The sequence below is a fragment of the Molossus molossus genome, unplaced genomic scaffold (genome assembly GCF_014108415.1).
Source record: "Molossus molossus isolate mMolMol1 unplaced genomic scaffold, mMolMol1.p scaffold_m16_p_14, whole genome shotgun sequence".
Taxonomy (NCBI): Eukaryota; Metazoa; Chordata; class Mammalia; order Chiroptera; family Molossidae; genus Molossus; species Molossus molossus.
In genome coordinates this window covers 21,348,941-21,366,585 of record NW_023425349.1, presented here as the reverse complement: position 1 = coordinate 21,366,585, position 17,645 = coordinate 21,348,941, and the positions used below count along the sequence as shown (strand labels likewise).

At 41.9% G+C, this 17,645-nt stretch overlaps 1 protein-coding gene across 2 annotated transcripts in view; it reads right to left on the bottom strand.

Annotated features, from left to right (window-relative positions):
* The window catches only part of LPAR1 (lysophosphatidic acid receptor 1), a 122,955-nt gene extending 105,680 nt beyond the window's left edge, over window positions 1-17,275 (bottom strand). Inside the window, exon 1 of one of the 2 annotated variants that reach the window (XM_036260753.1) lies at window positions 17,168-17,275. The gene's annotated coding sequence lies outside the window, so the exon portion shown is untranslated. Of the gene's footprint in view, window positions 1-15,890; window positions 16,619-17,167 lie in introns of those variants that run through there. The other variant, XM_036260754.1, reaches the window with a different exon arrangement.
* Between the last annotated feature and the right edge of the window lie 370 nt (window positions 17,276-17,645).

Sequence of the window (17,645 nt, the reverse complement as noted above, 5' to 3'; positions counted from 1 at the left end):
AAATACCTGTGGTCACAGGCTGATCCTTGTTCATCCTACTCCCCACGTCAGTAGGGCTGACCTTTACACACAGATCCCCACTTCGCTGACTGCAAGAAAAGGACACAGAGTTGAGTTGTATAAGCCTTGAACTCACTGCTACTCAGTACTTTGCAAAAATACTCTTTGGTGAGAAAGAACATTCATTGGCAACACCCTGAAAGGTATCTAGCCCATCATTCCACAAGGAACGTGGAATGACTATACTTGGACAAAGCCACACCAGCAATGAGCTACTTGTCTGAACCATATGAAATGTGGAGAAAACAGTAAAAGGAAATACCCTGGAAAGTTGACAATGGCTGTCTCCAGGTGAGGATTACAGCTGCTTTTTGTCCCCTTCTTCTTTATATTTTCCTTTCTTTCCTACAGTCAACACGTATTACTTTGGTAATTTTAAAAGTTTTCTTAAAAATATTTTTTAATCTAGCCCTGGCCGGTTTGGCTCAGCGGTTAGAGCGTCGGCCTGCGGTCCGGAGAGACCCGGGTTCGGTTCCCGCTAAGGGCACGTACTTCGGTTGCAGTTTGTCCCCGGCCCTGGTTGGTCGTGCAGGTGGCAGCCACTCGATGTGTCCCTTCACGTCGATGTTTCTCTCTCTCTCTCTCTCTTCCTCTCTCTCCCTCCCGCTCTATCTGAACAAAAAATGGAAAAATGTCCTCGGGCAAGGATTAAATAAAAAAAAAAAAAAAAAATTTTTTTAATCTACTTGAAACTCAAATGATATTACTCTCAGAACGTTGTTGGATGCAATGTTTTCCAAATAGTAAATGAATGAGAAAAACAAGTGAAATGTCCACAAACAGGACAACGCGTGAATGAACACCAGTTTAGCAACATAATGGATTACTATTACAAATACAATGGCTCAGGCCATGTGGTCACATGTAACAGTAGATAGAAAATGGTCAGTAGGAAAAAACCACATTTGTTGCCTCCATGGAAAAGTAAACCATGAAATAGGCCATAAAGGAAATAGGCCCAAAACTACCATGTTTAAGTGAAAAGTATATTACATTAGGGAACTGCAAATGAAAGTGTTTGTTTATTTAAATATTACCATAATGGGGTTTCAAAAATAATTTTTTAAACATTTTTAAGAATATCGTAAGCACTCTTCTACAGAGAAACAAATACTTTTTTCAAATATTTCCTAAATGAGTTGAATAGTTTTAAATACTTTAAGATGTGTTTACTAAAAAAATTTTCCCCTTTTACCCTCTGAGTTATTCCAGCATCAAAAAGGAATGAAGAGCCCTGGCTGGTTTGGCTCAGCAGTTAGATCGTCGGCCTGTGGTCCAGAGAGACCTGGGTTCGGTTCCGGCTAAGGGCACGTACCTTGGGTGTAGTTTGTCCCCGGCCCTGGTTGGTCGTTCGGGTGGCAGCCGCTCGATGTGTCTCTTTCATGTTGATGTTTCTCTCTCTCTCTCTCTCTTCTTCCTTCTCCCTCCCACTCTTCTCCCTGCATTAGAATAAGCCCAAAATTGTCCCCTGACCTATGTCGTAACAGCTACTGGCCAGAGTTGACACTTTCCCCCCCAAAATTAATGGAACGTTAAGTATGTTTTACAGTAAATTTCTTGCAGAAATAATATATTTATTATATATTATATACATATTTATTCCCAGTCCTCCATTGGGAGGTGGCCAAATGCTTGAAGAGTTGCTGGGACTGAGTTTCCAGGGTCATGGTGACAAAGCCCTGCTTGAGTGCTGAGGTCCCCTTGAACAAGCAGAAAAGTTCAAATGATGCTCCCAACTCTGAAAATAAAATTCCTCCAGGGAGCATTAGACTTTCACCTACACAGCTTCTCTCTTAGGGTGACCAGAATGCCTTTCTTCAGAATGCCAGGCAGTACCTCTGAATACTCCGTGCCTCTTCCTGGCTTCGTCTGCCTTGAACCTAATCCAACCCCATGACTCCACCTCTGTCTAATCCAACTTATTTCTAGTACTAGCCTTGAGCAACACCTGTGCCTATTACCTGTCTGGACCTATGCCCAGCATGATCCCAAACATTGCAATCTGTCCCTGACTGGTCGCAGATCAGAAGCCTGTGGTCCTGGCCAGATTTCCATACACTATCAGCTTAAACAGAAGATATTCAAAAGAAAATAAAAGACTATAAGTTGATGCATCAGCACCAAAACACACTAAGTAAAATACCCACAGTTACTGAACTTCCTGAATACACATTACTGTGAATGAGGAATTAGGCAGAGCTCAAACAAAAAAGCATTCATCTCATCGTTTCTCCTCAAATATATTTTCCTTAAAAATAAGACATGTATAATAAAGTGATCATATTATAATGAGTGAACTTGAAAGACTAAAAGCTTTGAAATTACAAAAAATACATAACATATTTGAATCAATTGATTTAATATACTGGTAAGAAAAGTCGAGTTGCCAGGTACATTTTATTCTCTTCCATATAAAACCCGTTTCTAAGAGTAGTCATTGAAACTGAATGCATCCTCCATATGATTCCTGTGCCCTTTAAATCTCTTTGAAATAACATTATTCACTGTTCAATGAGTTTTCATAAAATGTGGATTATATAGCACAACTTAGATACTGCAGATTTCCCCCCAAAGCAAGCATCCGCATCTAAATCTATGATTTTATTCATCTACACTGAATCTGAAAGGTTGAAAAAATTAATTTCCAGTGTGGGCAAACTACAAACTATGATGTTGAAGTCTTAAGTATTTGCTCAGCTCAGCGCTAGTCTTTGCCCACTTGCCGGTGTCTCCAGGGGCCGCAGTAGCAGGCTGTACAATGTGAAGGTGTCTGAGCCATCTGAGCCATACCGTGCAAGGCACAGGAGGTTGCAAATACCCGAAGTCCTCCCACGTGTAGCCTGAGCTTATCAGACTCAGTTTGCTCAATGGCATGGGATCCTCATGTCTTTGAAGATTGAATAGCCAGAGCAAACTTTAAAAGAATTAGCTTAGAGTCACTGAATAATACAATGGGGAGAATGATTTGTGCAATTTGATTCTAAGTCACCTATTTTGGGACAAAGACCTGAAGGGCTGGACAGATGGGGAACTGCCAGAGGCACTTGAATCATGGCCTCATTAGTCTCAAACTAATTGAATCATGGTCTCATTAGTCTCAAACACTAGTCTAATATTTCATTCAGTCTCAAACTTACTTCATGAATTTCCAATTTTAAATATCTTTTAAAACTCTTCACACAGCTTTAAAACAGTGGGGGAGGGAGAAAACCCTTAAATCCTACCTGTGGCCAAATAAGTAAATAAAAAATAAAAAGCCTGCCCTAGCTGGTTTGGTTCAGTGGTTAGAGCATCAGCATGCAGGCCAAAGAGTTATGGGTTTGATTCTGGTCAAGGGCACGTACCTCAGTTGTGGTTTGTCCCCAGCCCTGGTCGGGTCGTGCCGGCGGCAATCAGTCGATGTCTCTCTCACATTGATGTTTCTCCTCTCCCCCCACCCCCGAAGATAAATGGAAAAATATCCTCAGTGAGGATTTAAAAAAATAAATAAAATAACACAAAAAGCCTAACAGCAATCATTCCAAGCCATTTTTTTTAAAACCATCAGGAAGTTATAAAATACCCAATTATCTGGTCTTCACTTACCAAAACTTAACTTCTACATTCTACTTTTTAACATTACACATAATTACTAAATGGGTAACCACACTATATAAGAATATTTCAATCCAGTCAAAACTACTTCTTCATACCCATGCAGAGTTTGTCCAGTTCCTAATGCAGGTCAAGCCTTCAATAAATGCTATTATTATTTAATAATAGATAAAATTACTTAATAAAAAACTGCTTCAACATATACTTACACTCACCTCCCCAAAAAATATGCTTTCCATTCCTAATTGACTTTTGTCAAGTGAAGAAAGTTAAAAGCCACAAACAGGAAGGCCCATTAAGTATCACCAAAAAAAAAAAAAAAAGCCAAATCATCAGATAGAAAGGACAGCCTTCCATCTGCCATTCAGTGCCGGCACTGTTTTGCTCCCGTTTCGGTTCTTCCATGACTCTGCAATCCCACGCACACATCCCACCATGTCCCTTCACAGAGTTAACCCCTCATTCTGCAGACCTAATCAAATGTCACTTCCTTAGGGAAACCCTGAATCACCCCAAAGTCAGATGAGTTTCCTCATTTAACCTCTTTTGAAACTCCTTATTCTTTTCCCTAGTAGCATTTAATGCACTTTGTGCATATATACTTGAGTAATCATCTGGTCAATATCCTCCTTCCCACTAGACTCCCTGCTTCATGCCTCCAATGATAAGGATGCGTTATTCACCACTCTGTTCCCAGCTACTAGCACAGGAACTGGTACTGTACATAATAAAGACATGTTAAATAATGAATGACCCTAATTCCACATAGAACAGCAACAGACTAGATCAGTGTTTTTCAAACTTCAGTTCATGACCAGATCAGTGAGTTCTAAACTTCTTATGACTAGCACTTTTTTTTAAATGAAAATGTACAGAGCATCATAGGAAAAATAAGGGGAGGGGAGGATCAGAGTTTACTGTATGTAGTAAAAAACATGAAACTCTTGTTTTATTCATGTGTGTATGACCATTTCTTTTCTTTTTTTTTTTTTAGGTACGTGCCCCTAGTGGGAACTGAACCTGGGACTCTCTGGTCCGCAGGCCGATGCTCCAACTGCTGAGCCAAACTGGCCAGGGCTGACCATTTTTAATTATAGGTCATGGTGAAAAAAATCTGGAAGCCACTGAACTAATGTCCTAATGTCCCAATACAACTCTTCAAACTTCCCATCAAAATGCTCAAGAAAGTGCACGAAACAGAAAAAAAAAAAAAAAATGGCAGCAGTACTAGAAGGACAGGAAGAAAAAAGCCAAAATCAAGGCATTATTTCCCCTACACTCTGCAAAGGATGGTAAGTTCAACAAGACAGATGCTCTGATAGATGTCTGAAAAATTCTGAGTCTCACTCAGAAATGCAGAAAATGCAACTGACCAGATAAATATAAGGACATCCTCCAGTTACATGGGAGGCACCTATGAAGGCCAAAGCTAGGGGCCTAAATGGATGCAAATGCTAATGAAAGTCAAAATTAAGTATAGACACACACAAAATATTTGCTGCAGATTATTTTACAAAATAGAATACAAAATCTAAACTACACTTAAAATTTAGGTTATGAGGTGAAATATATAAAAATGTGTTACATATATGTATATATATAACGAAACTTGGGAAGGGGTAAGAAGGCAAGAAAAACAAAGGTGTAGTAGCAGCTGTTAGAAAGATCTCTTACCCTTTGATACAACATGGAGGGACCTGGAAAGTATTATGCTACGCAAAATAAGCCAGTCAGAAAAAAAGCATATCATATGATCTCACTTATCTGCAGAATACAATGAAAAAAATAAGCTGACGAACAAAATAGATTCAGAGACATGGAAGTAGGGAACAGACTGACAAACCTCAGAGGGAAGGGGGAAGGAAGAGATAAACCAAAGAACTGATGTGCATATATGCATAACCAATGGGCACAGTGTGGTAAGGGGGGGGGGGGGGGGCGACATCTCTAATACTTTCAACAATAAAGACAAATTAAAATAAATAAATACAAAAAGTTAACATATTTTAATCAAAAAAGAAAGATAAAAAAACAGGGATACATTATTAATTTCCAGATCCTATGCATTTCCTGATATAGAGTAGCATGAATAACTTAGTAGTAAATGACAGATATTTTCATAAGTACAGTATTTAAATGTAAAAACTACATGACAAGATTAAAGTTCATATATTATTACTAACTTGTCCGTTTTATTTATGCAAATGTATTTTGTACAATGTACTTTTTAGTTGATCAATGTCTACTCTTACATAATTGCATCATTTAAAACAAATGAGCTACTTTCAACTCAAGAAGTGCGAATCAGATTTTTATTTTTATTTTTTTCAGTCATATCTTCTTTTTCTCTATCAGTGTCTCCTTCCTCTTCCATCCTCACCTTCCAAGTTCACTTAACTAATTCAATTGATCTTTCAAGCCTCAGTATAAATGCTACTTGCTCAGAGACACTTCCCTCACCCCTCCCAGATAAAGCTCAGCTCCCCATTTTACTCTTTTTTCCAGGTCACCCCGCTTGCCTCCCTAATTCCAACTTGCAGTCACTAGTTCAGAGGCAGTCTCTTCAATAGATCAGAAATCTCATGCAGTCAAGACCACATCTTATCTACTATCATATGCTCAGTAGATGGTAAATATATTCATTTTTATTCAAAAAGTTTCAGCTCAAACAAAAATTTTATTCAAAACAGTTTGAGTTTTACTATGTGCAAGCTATTGTACTAGCATTAGGAAAACAACAGTGAATAAAACAGAAATTTAAAAAAACGCTTTCCCTCGTCTAAGAAGATAATCATGATGGAGAAGAAAATATCAGGGAAATCAGACCAGTGAAAAGGGTCACACAATTTTAAATGCAGTAACTGGAGAAGGCCTCCCTAGAAGATGACATTTGAGTTGAGGCATGAAAATGACAAGAGAGCAAACACAGGCATACCTAGGGACTGAGTACTCCTGGCAGAGGGGACAGTCGACCGTAAAGATCTAGAAACCACAGCCTACCTTGTAGGTAAGTTCATACATGGAGATTGTTTAGAGTAAGGATAGAACTCTGGGAACATCAGCACCTAAAGATATACAGAGACTATGGGTTCTGTCAAACTCATAAAGACAGAAAAGAAGCAAACAGAGAATAAGTAATGATTAATATATATTTAATATTGTGACTCTTAAGCAGTCATTGGAAACTAAAAATAAAAGAGATTTTAATGGTGTGTGTACTTATGATACGCAAAGCAGCATGCTGGTAAATATTCAGAAAAATCAAATATTTTTTAAACTAGAAAAAAGTATTCCCAAACAGAAGAAGGAAGCATTCTTACTGGTGGAACCATAGATGAGTGTCCTGTACTTTCCAAAATCCAAAATGAGCATGTACTGGTTTTATGAGTGTAATTTTAAAGAATTATAAATTCTTTCATTTATAATTAAATTACAAATTTAATTATAAATTTATAAATGAGTGTAACTTTGAAGAATTATAATAGCCTTGAAGGAAAAAGACTAAGAATACATTTATCTTTGTTCTATCTTCCATGCAAGAAGGCATGCCAATATAATTATCTGAAATGCAAATACACTTTTAATTGAAAAAGTTTTTTAACCAAGAGCAAAGTTAAATTAAAGCTTAAATTTATTTCATCAGATTTTATAAGCCCCCATGACAAATCTGTTAGGATTTCTCCAAGCCTGGTCTTTGGGCTGCTAGGCCAGTTTCTCCACGAAGCTTTCGGTTTGTCCTTTAGAGTAACGATGGTCATGCGGCGCCCTTGCTGTTAGACCTGCAGTCGATTAAAACTTTATTTGCAATTCCTCTCAGCTCCCAAATCATCACCAGTCTTCCAATTATTTCAAGGATTTTTTTTCCCTTTGCTAGCATGACTTGTTTCAGGGGCTTTTATTCACCCCAAAGGTGAAACTCCAACTCCTTTTTATCATCCCCAAACCACCTCATCAAGAAAAGCCATAGTGTACACATAACCCATAGACACAGACAACAGTGCAGAGATGACCAGAGGGAATGGGGGGCAACGACTGGGTGGAGGGGGGCAAAAGAGGGGGCAGAGATCATGCTTTCCCTCATCTAAGAAGATACATATGATGAAGAAAACTCTAAAAGTTCTCTCCAGCTTACCACATAAATTTCACTGGTACAGTCATGCCCAGCGTAAAGATCTTTCTAGTCAACAATGTATCGCATGGACGACAGTAGTCCTGCAAGATTACAATGGAGCTGGAAAATTCCTGTCGCCTAGTGACATCATAGCTGACATAACATCATAGTGCAACACGTTACTAATGTTTGTGGTGATGCTGGTGTAAACAAACCCACGGTCCTGCCAGTCATATTGTAGCACATGCAATTATATACAGATACAATGCTTGGCAATGACAGTAATGACTGTTACAGGTTTAGGTATTAACTACACTGTATATTTATTGTTATTTTAGAGTGTACTCTATTTATAAAAAAGAAGTTTGCTGCAAACCAGTATGCCAGGTTAGGCCGGCAGGCAGCCTCCAATACCTCGTGTTTACCCACGTCTCTCAATTGCATCATTTTCTCTTGCACTTGATTTAATCTCCTGTTGTTTTATAAATTTCGTGTAGCCTAAGCATACAGTGTTTATAAAGCCTACAGTGGCGCGCAGTAATGTCCTAGGCCTTCACATTCACTCACCACTCGCTGACTCATCCACTGCAACTTCCAGTCCCTGCAGGCTCCCCCATTCATGCATGTTAAATCCCTGTACAGGAGAACTATTTTTTTTAATCTTTTAGAGCAGCGGTTCTCAACCTGTGGGTCGTGACCCCTTTGGGGGCCGAACAACCCTTTCACAGGGGTCGCCTAAGACCATTGGAAAACACATATTTCTGATGGTCTTAGGAACTGAGACACCGCGCCTTTATCGTCTGGAGAGCCGGACCGCCCACATGCAGGTCCGCCCACATACAACAGGAGGAACTGTATTAAAGGGTCGCGGCATTGAGAACGTTGAGAACCACTGTTTTAGACCCTAATTTTACTGTGCCTTTTCTATGTTTAGATGTGTTTAGATGCACAAATACTCAGCATTGTGTTACAGTTGCCTATAGTATTCAGTACAGTGACATGCTGTACAGGTTTCTCTCCTACATGGAAGCAACAGGCTATACGATGCAGCCTAGGTGTGTGGTCGGCCACACCCTTTCGGTTTGTATAGCTCCCTCTATGACGCTGGTACAATGAGGAAATTGCCTGACAATGCATTTCTCAGAACGTATCCCCAGCGCTAAGTCGCACATGACTGTATTTACTTCGACATATCACAATTAATCCTGAGCTCTGCCAAGCTCTGACTTCTCAGCTAAGCCTCCAAGCTGAAAATCCCTGCCTACCTGCCTCGCTGGAACAATCCTCATACTCTCGCGTTCATTCTCTCTGTCAATGGCATCAACATGCCCTTCCTTCTGTGCCTAAAAGCTTCTAACACCCTTCCGGAAGCCCTGAAAGACTGATCTAAAGCACACCACCACTGCACCCCAGACTGTTCCGTCCCTCACATGGGCCTTCCTCAATCGGTACTCTTCTGTCTGGAATGAGCTCTTCACCAGACTTGTCCATTGAGGACAGAATCCTGCTGCAAATCTTTACTCCAAAGCAGATTTACTCTCTCCATCCTCGATAGTCAGATGGCATTTTGTTTAAATCTCGGTTTACGACACTTATCACTGTCTGACTGACCTGACTGTAGGAATGTGTCTCTGGCTCTCCATGTTTATGAGCTACTCAAGCGCAAGAACCATCCTTTCCTGGTGGCTGTTTTCTTCTACTTTTTTCAGTGTCCTTAGCCAAGAATAGGGACTTAACCACAGAAGTGTGCAAAGATTTCAGCGGCATCGAACTGAATTGACAGGGTCTCATATAAAGTGACTAGTGAACTTGGAAAAGTCGGTCATCCTGCCCAGCCTTTGAGCCTTTAGGTCCCTGTGTCTACTTGGAAAGTAAAGCAAGCTCTGTGGAACTACAATAAATACTGGGTACAGAATAAATGCCTCATTTTCATGACATGACAGTAATCCCTCTCCCAACAAATCGCAATCCAAGATGGCAAAGCAGCCCCTTAACAAAACGCAATTCTGTCTCTCCCTTAGTAAGAACACTCCATCCCTAGCCTCTGCTGATTACCAATGCCTAGGGGGTTCCTCTAGTACTCCCACAGTTAAACTAGCCTCTACTGAGTAACTGCACCTATATGCTCATCTCCAGAAGTGGCTGGTAGGCCTTCCACCAGTGCCTCGTTTCCCACCTAACAAAACGTTCGCAGATGCCAAAATATGTGCTCCGCAGTGCCCCTCCTCCCCTGCCTGAGATCCAGATGCAGCAGAGCCCTTGTGGAAATAACAATCTCTGCAATGATATTTGTTGTCTTGGTGCTCACGCAGCTGGAAATAGTTTCCTTGTTCCCTGTTCATAACAGCCAGACATTCATATCTCTCTGACGAGAGCTCTTAATTGAGTAATATCATGCTGCACCAATTAAAGAGGAGCCACGCAGGCTCTTTGGACTTGAAACTTCTGACCCATGGTGGCAGCCTCAACAACAGCCTCTCTCAAACCAAAGAAAACAGAGGCAGGAGGGAACGCATGGACACACAGATGTACACACATGCATATATAAACATACACATGGGTACACATAGACCCACACACACACATCCCACACCTATGGAAATATACATAAACGCAAACATTTTTGTAGGTTTCTATAAACAAAAGGATGGGTATGGAAGGCTATGTAACACATTGATGACAAAGGGTTACATCAGATGGGTAAGGTTGAGTAGCAGAGGGCAATTATTACATTTACTTTGACACGTCTATGTTTTAGAATCATTACAAAAACCACATATTTTATAAATGAATGCAGCTACCTTCTTCTGGTTGGAACACTTTCTACTGTGTTCATATGCCTGAGTGACTTAAATAAGGGAAGTAAAATGCATTAACAAAGCAAAGTACGTACCATGATAGCATGACCTCAAAATAGGCCTGACTTCCCACGGATGCTAAATTTGGATTATTCTAGGAAGCAAGTCATACCATGAATATAGAAATTCAAACACAATTTGGGTCAAAGTTAAGAAGATCCAAAATAAGGTGAAAGCCAGCATCACATGTAAGACACAGCTATGTCTGTCTCTAGACTTGACAACCAACAGGTGAATCTGGGCAAAACATTTCAGGTTTATAAAAAAAGATGACACTACCAAGCTCTGTCTCATTCTCTTACTTAAGAGAGAAGAGCTAACTGACCTGAAAATACTGAGACTCATTTGAAGAAAACATTCCTAAAGTTGAAGAACAGCTCAACAAACATGCTCCATGTCTGAGGGGATTACAGAAGGACTTCTGTTGTTAACATCATATGATAGAATGCAAGCTCTCTGAGAGAAGGGACCTAACATGTGTGTTTCTACTGCCCCTCATTAATGCGAGTGGTGCAACAAATATCTGTTGAATGGATAATGAACAAGTAAAAGATTAAATTAAGAAACAATGAAATGACATCTAGCCGGTGTGGCTCAGTGCACCAAGAGGTCACCGGTTCGATTTCCGGTCAGGGCATATGCTCAGGTTGTAAGCCCAATCCCCAGTTGGGGGCATGCAAGAGGCAGCCAACTGATGTTCTCTCTCATTGATGTTTCTGTTTCTCTCTCCCTCTCCCTTCCTCTCTCTCTAAAAATCAATACAGAAAAAAAAATTTTTTTAAAGAGACAATGAAATGAAAATCAGAATTAGCAACCAAAGCATATCAGTTCTTACTCCTATTTTACAGATGTAAAAACAGAGGAACTTTGATTTTTTTTAAAAAAAAATTTTTTTCTTTATTGATTTTAGAGAGAGAGGAAGGGAGAAGGAGAGAGAGATAAAAACATCGATGAGAGAGAACACTGATTGGCTGCCTCCTGCATGCCCCACATTGAGGACTGGGCCCACAACCTGGGCATGTGCCCTGACTGGAAATTGAACCGGTGACCTCTTGGAGCATGGGCTGATGCTCAACCACTGAGCCACACCGGCTGGGCAAAGGAACTTTGATTTATCCAGCAACAGCAAAATTGGAAATGAAAAGCCTCTTGTTTCCTCTATCATGATCCCTTTTCTCTTCCAGGTTTCTTGATTTACCTCCTACAGTCCTTCCAGATCCTAATTTTCCAGGAGCCTTTCCTGAACCACCCCCATTCCACCCTGCACCCACTCCCTGCACCCACATCCACCCTAAGCCCCTGAAGGTCAGGCACCCTGTGCTTGGTGCTCCCATAATTATCTAGTTCATCACGTTTATTACACTGAATTGCAATCACCTGTTAATGTCTGTAAGCTCCTCGCGGAGGGTAGGAACCCTGCCTGCCTTATTCACCCCCACTCCTTGCCCCAGTACCTAGCACAATGCTTGGCATAGAGCAGGCAGTCACCTAGGTGCTGCTAGGGTTGAAGAGAACTTGTTTCCCCTACCCCTGGACCACGTCCCCTTTCGAAGAGCCAGAAAGAATGTTGGGGAAAGAATTTCAGAAAGAAGGCAGTTTAGCGCCTGGTCAAGGACAAACACTTAAACATAATGAAAACTGAGTACAGCAGACTTAATTTAAAGCCAGTCCATTGTTCTGAAATTCAAGAAAATGAATAAAGGAAAACTTGCTAAGAAAGGAAGAGCTCCCAGTAGCAGTCTCTATAGAGTGAATCCTAAACTTGAAGAAGCACAGGCACACACGGTGGCCCTAATGAACAAAACTTCCTTGAACTAACAGTTTCACTGGGAAAATCCACCCCAAAGAGAACCATGATCAAGTGTTGTTACATTTTCTTTTTCTCTTTTAGAGAAAAAGGCTGATTTTGAGAACTGGATGGTGTGGCTCAGTTGGTTGAGCGTTGTCTCCTGCACCAAAAGGTCACTGGTTTGACTCCCAGTCAGGGCACATGCCCAGGTTTTGGTCTCAGTCTCCAGTAGGGGGAGCAGGAGGCAGCGGAGCAATGTATCCCTCTCACATCAATGTTTCTCACTCTTCCACTCCCTTCCTCTTTCTCTAAAATCCATTTTAAAAGAAGAGAGTCTGATTTTGAAATCATTTTCCCTTATCTCCATATTGAATACAACAAACAGCCTGATCTACCTCATTCAGGCTTACACGTGTTTGTATTAGCACTGGACTGAAGTTGAGTCTGCCCTGCATACTATACTATATCACTTGTTTAAAACAGTACCACAAAAATAAAATAAATTATAACCTAAATCTATGTATGCAGTAAAACAGTCTTCTTTCACTTCTGAAAAAAAAGAAGAAAACCAACTTTACATGAACTTCAAGGTTAAAGTTTCTATAGCACAAATCAGATGACAGTAGCTAACGCAGAAGTATTAAAACAATTTTCTTTGTCCCATCCCCATTAGTCATTAATAACAACAACAATAATGGGCTGTGGAATCATACTAATCTGCAGGGGAAAAAATGCCAGGGAGTTTAAATAAAATCCCTTCACACGCCTCCCCCCAAAAAGAGTGCATCTTTCTAATAAATACAGTATACTAACCATGGGCTCCTTCACTTAATTAAATGATCAAACAAGCCAAATGCAAGTTCCCTTGCCGAGATTAAGCAAACTGCTGGGAAGATCAGTTCATTCAAATTATATTCAGAAGATAGTAAAAAGAAGCTGACCTAATCTCCTTTAATTCTCTATCTCCTTGGTAACCCAGTATCTCCAGATTTAAGGGCAATAAGAACATTTACCCAAATCAACTCCACCTTGGACATGGAGCTGACAAGCCATCCATTCCTACCCATGACAGAGGCATTGGGGTATCAGAGGAGACCTACAGAACTGCTAAGCACCTCTCCCAAATGGATCCTACAGATATTCTTCCTATATAAGCTGTAATGGGCTAACACACCTTAGCTCTAGAGATTTTTGGGGGGGGCAGGGGACAGGTGACCAAAAAGAAAGTTGTTTAAAATGTATTAGTCTAGCTCTGGCCGGTTTGGCTCAGCAGTTGGAGCATCGGCCTGTGGACCAGAGAGTCCCAGGTTTGGTTCTCGCTAGGGGCATGTATCAAAAAAAAAAAAAGTATTAGTCTATAGTATTGAGCAGGCTACTTCTATTGGAGGCTAAAGTTAATAAAGGATTTTCAGGGTTGAGTCAGTCCTCACTGCAGTCCTCAGGATGCTACTCTCTCCCCGCCTCCTCCCCTCCATCATCACCCCCACTTTTTACAAAGGCATTAACCCCAATTCCAAACTAATAATAATTCTGTCTCTTCTGTGTTACAAATATTCAACCACTGTGGTTAAATACCATGTACGACACAAACAGGGTCAAGAATGCTGGTTGCCACTGGAGTCATGTTTAAATTAGCATTAACCAGCAGGCCCTTCCCTAAACAAAACAAAATGCCTTGTTGGTCATCTCTGTGCCTGGAGAGTGATTTTAACCCATATGCTCAAAAGGCCTCAAGAGGTCCAGACATAACATAATAGCATCATTAATTTGCACTAAATCAAATTTCTCAAAAGTAGAAGCACTATCAGTGGGGGAAGGAAGATACCATATATTCATTTATTCTGCAACCCTCATGTAATCTGGATAAGCTAGCAGCAGTAACTCACTAGCCATGAGTTATAATGGAGTTTAATGGAATAAACTCCAATCACTTCTCAATCATTTCATTCCTTACTATATCCCAATAAGTGTTACTCAGTGTCTTCCTACATCTTAGGGTTAAATAATACTTCCCTTCCCCATTCCCACATAGCACAACTCCTTAAAATAAAAACATCCAAGTTCCCCCATAATTTGCCACCTTATATCTTTGCAGCCCTCATTACCCCAGCCTCCAACCACACCTTCACCCCACAACACTCATCTTTTAAGAGATGCATCATTTTCATCCTTCAAGTCCCTTTCAGAAGTCTTCCCCAAAGTCAGAATTTAATTTTCCATTCCCTGGCACGCCAAGGTTCTTGGATTCTACAGCTGCTGCCCAGTTATGCAATCCAGCTGGGAAACTGAAGTTAGCTGCATCTTTTCCTTCGCACTGGAGCTCCTTCTAGAACCTCCTTTTTATGATACTAATATCTCCACTGTAGGAGGAATTCAGTCATTGCTTATTGAATTAAAATTTTCTCCTTTTCTCTCAACTCTAGGACATCCATAATAGTCTTCCATGAAATAGTTAACTAATAACACAATAGGGACTTTTTGGGTAACATATGCAAAAATAAGGAACCAAACAGGAGTATGATACCAAGTCAGCAAGGCCAGAGCAGATTTTCAGACTTTAAACCAAGAGCTTAGATTCAAGTTTTTACTACATCATACTTCACTTTTAAAATAAATCATGTTCCTCAAGTGTGTGTGCATATTGGTACCAGAAAAATTAAAGAAAAGAAAGATAGGCCACACATCAAGCACAGACATTAAAATTTACTCAAAAGTAAATTTCAAAAGTCTTATGATTTCCTGAACACTTGGAGCTTCCCAGTAAAAACGATAGAGTGTACTCTGCCCAGATTACAGCTTTCCCTACAAAGCATTTGAAATAAGGTTTCTGGCCGAAACCATCAGACTGAATGTTATTCTGTATCAAAAAGACTTAGCAATAAGGATTTTACTTTCTTTGACTTTTCCAATAGGTCTAACAGAACAGTTTCAGTAAAACCTCGAAAATACTATGGTATAATTTTTAAATCAAATTACCCTTTGGGAAATATTCACTTCCAATGAAAACAGAACTTTCAAAATGCAAGTTTCTGAAAAGACTGCCACTTAACATCCCCACCTCTGTTATTTGTTCCCATCATTCACAGGGAAACTGAGATCCAGGCTGAGTGCCCACAGCGCTGGTGGCAGCTGACCCACTAAAAGACTATAATGCAAGGAGCACAGGTCAGCTATAGGGATCGCTTTTATTTTAAACTTAAGCAGGCTCACACATTTTTAAATAATAAAGGTAATAAAAGGTTGATGGGAGGAGGGAGCATTATTGATGCCCTTGTGGAGGAAGAAAGAAAAAAAAAGAGAGAAATGAAACAGTTCAAGGCTCTTCCCTCTCCAGGCATCTCCTACTGCTGGTTTTCCTCCACCTTCCTGGCCCTGTTGCCCTCTCACTTCCCTCCAGGACTAACCCCTTCACACTTCCTTACTTAACCCTCTTCCTACTGTTCTAACATGAGATAACCACCCACCCGTTTCTAGTTACCTGGGGAGCCGGAAGAAACCGCAAAGATCCTCAAACCCCTCCATTTTCTAGATGAGAACCCCAACACAGAGAACGAGCTGACCTGACAGGCTAAGGTCGCACCACTAGGGGACGCGGCTTGAATGGTGACCACCCACTCCTCCTGCCTGGCCCCTCAGTCCGCGCCTTCCCGCCAGACACTCACTACTCCTTTCTCTGGCTACTTGGCTTCAGTAGCATCAAGAAAGAAGCAGTTTTAACATACTTTTAATGCTGATTGCTGATAACAATTTTGTACTGGGGCAAAACAAATATGCTCACCCCTACCCGGGCTTGGAGAGTTGGGGGCTGAAATAACTGGCGGGCACAGAGTGAGTGAGTGAGTAATGGAATGTACTTCGGTCCAAACTACTGTAACTCCAGTATACACCCTTTTTTATTAGGGCTTTCTCTTCTATTTGACAAGGGACTGTCTCCTTCCGAGAACTTATCAGTATTCCCAGCGCAGGGTCTCCCTTTCAACAGACTTGCGGGCTTTGAACTTCTCACTTCACAGTTTTGCTTACCCCTGACAAACGACACTCAAATAGGTGAAAAACACGGACTGTTACAGCCTAAAGGAATAGAGGATTTTGCTCTAATAACTGCAATTAGATGTTTTCAATACTCACTTTGCAAACATGTATCTATTTCAATGGGAAACAACACATTCATAGTGAAATTTTAACAAGCGAGCACTCGCTGGAACCCACATTTACGACAAATCCATAGATTTCAACTAAAAGGAAAAGAAAGAAAGGGCAGAAGTAGCAGCAGAGAGCAACAATCTCGGGCCCCAGACCGAAGGCAAGAAGTTCTGGATGCCGTCATTCTTAACACATCAAAGGCCAAAAGGCAGCAAAGAAAAACAGAATAATTTTTAAATCCATTCAACACAAACTAGTCCTACACAAACCAAACGAGCCCGTTGATTTCAAAACCACCAACTCAAAGCCAGGTCCCTCCCTTGCCTTAGATTTTTCCAGTTACTTGCTAAGCGTGTTTGTTAAAGCGGCTGGACAGAAACTTCAGTTTCACGTCCTCAGCCCACGGGAGACTACTGTACTGAGTTGTCCGTGAAGCAAGTGGTGCCAGAGCTCCAAGCTGCGGGGCGCGAGGACCCCCGGCGGTCCACGTCCACCCGCCCGCGGCTTCGGGGACTCTCCAGCGCCTCCAGCAAGCCTTCCCGCGCCCCCACCCGTCCCAGGTAACCCGAGGCCACCTACGTGTCACTTGGGCGGGCCCCAGGACGCACTGACCTGGCCGGGGGACAGGAGGGCCGGCGGCCCGGCGGCTGCGGCAACTTCCCTCCCGGGGCTCGGTCAACTGGTTGGTCGGAGAGGCCAACCCAACCTCGCCTCCTGCAGGCCGGCTCGCAGGCACGCACACCCACCCACAGCCCACAGGCGAGCGCGCGCACCCACGCTCACACACCCACACCCACGCTCACACTCACACACTCGCACTCACACACTCGCACGAACAGCCACAAAGCCCGTCTGCCGCCGGACAGTGCGATCTGAGCGCTTTCTGGTGTCGGAGGCGACTCTGCGGCCACTGGCTCCGAGCCCAGGGGGCGCCGTCCCCCCGCCCCGCGCCCGCCCCTTTACCTGAGCCCGCCGCCGCCGCCGCCGCCGCCTGGAGTCCGGTTCCCGCCGCCCGCGGGCTGGCCTCCCGGCTACGCGGTCAACCCCGCGGCCAGCCGAGCCCAGCCCTCCGCCCGCCCCTCGGCGGTCG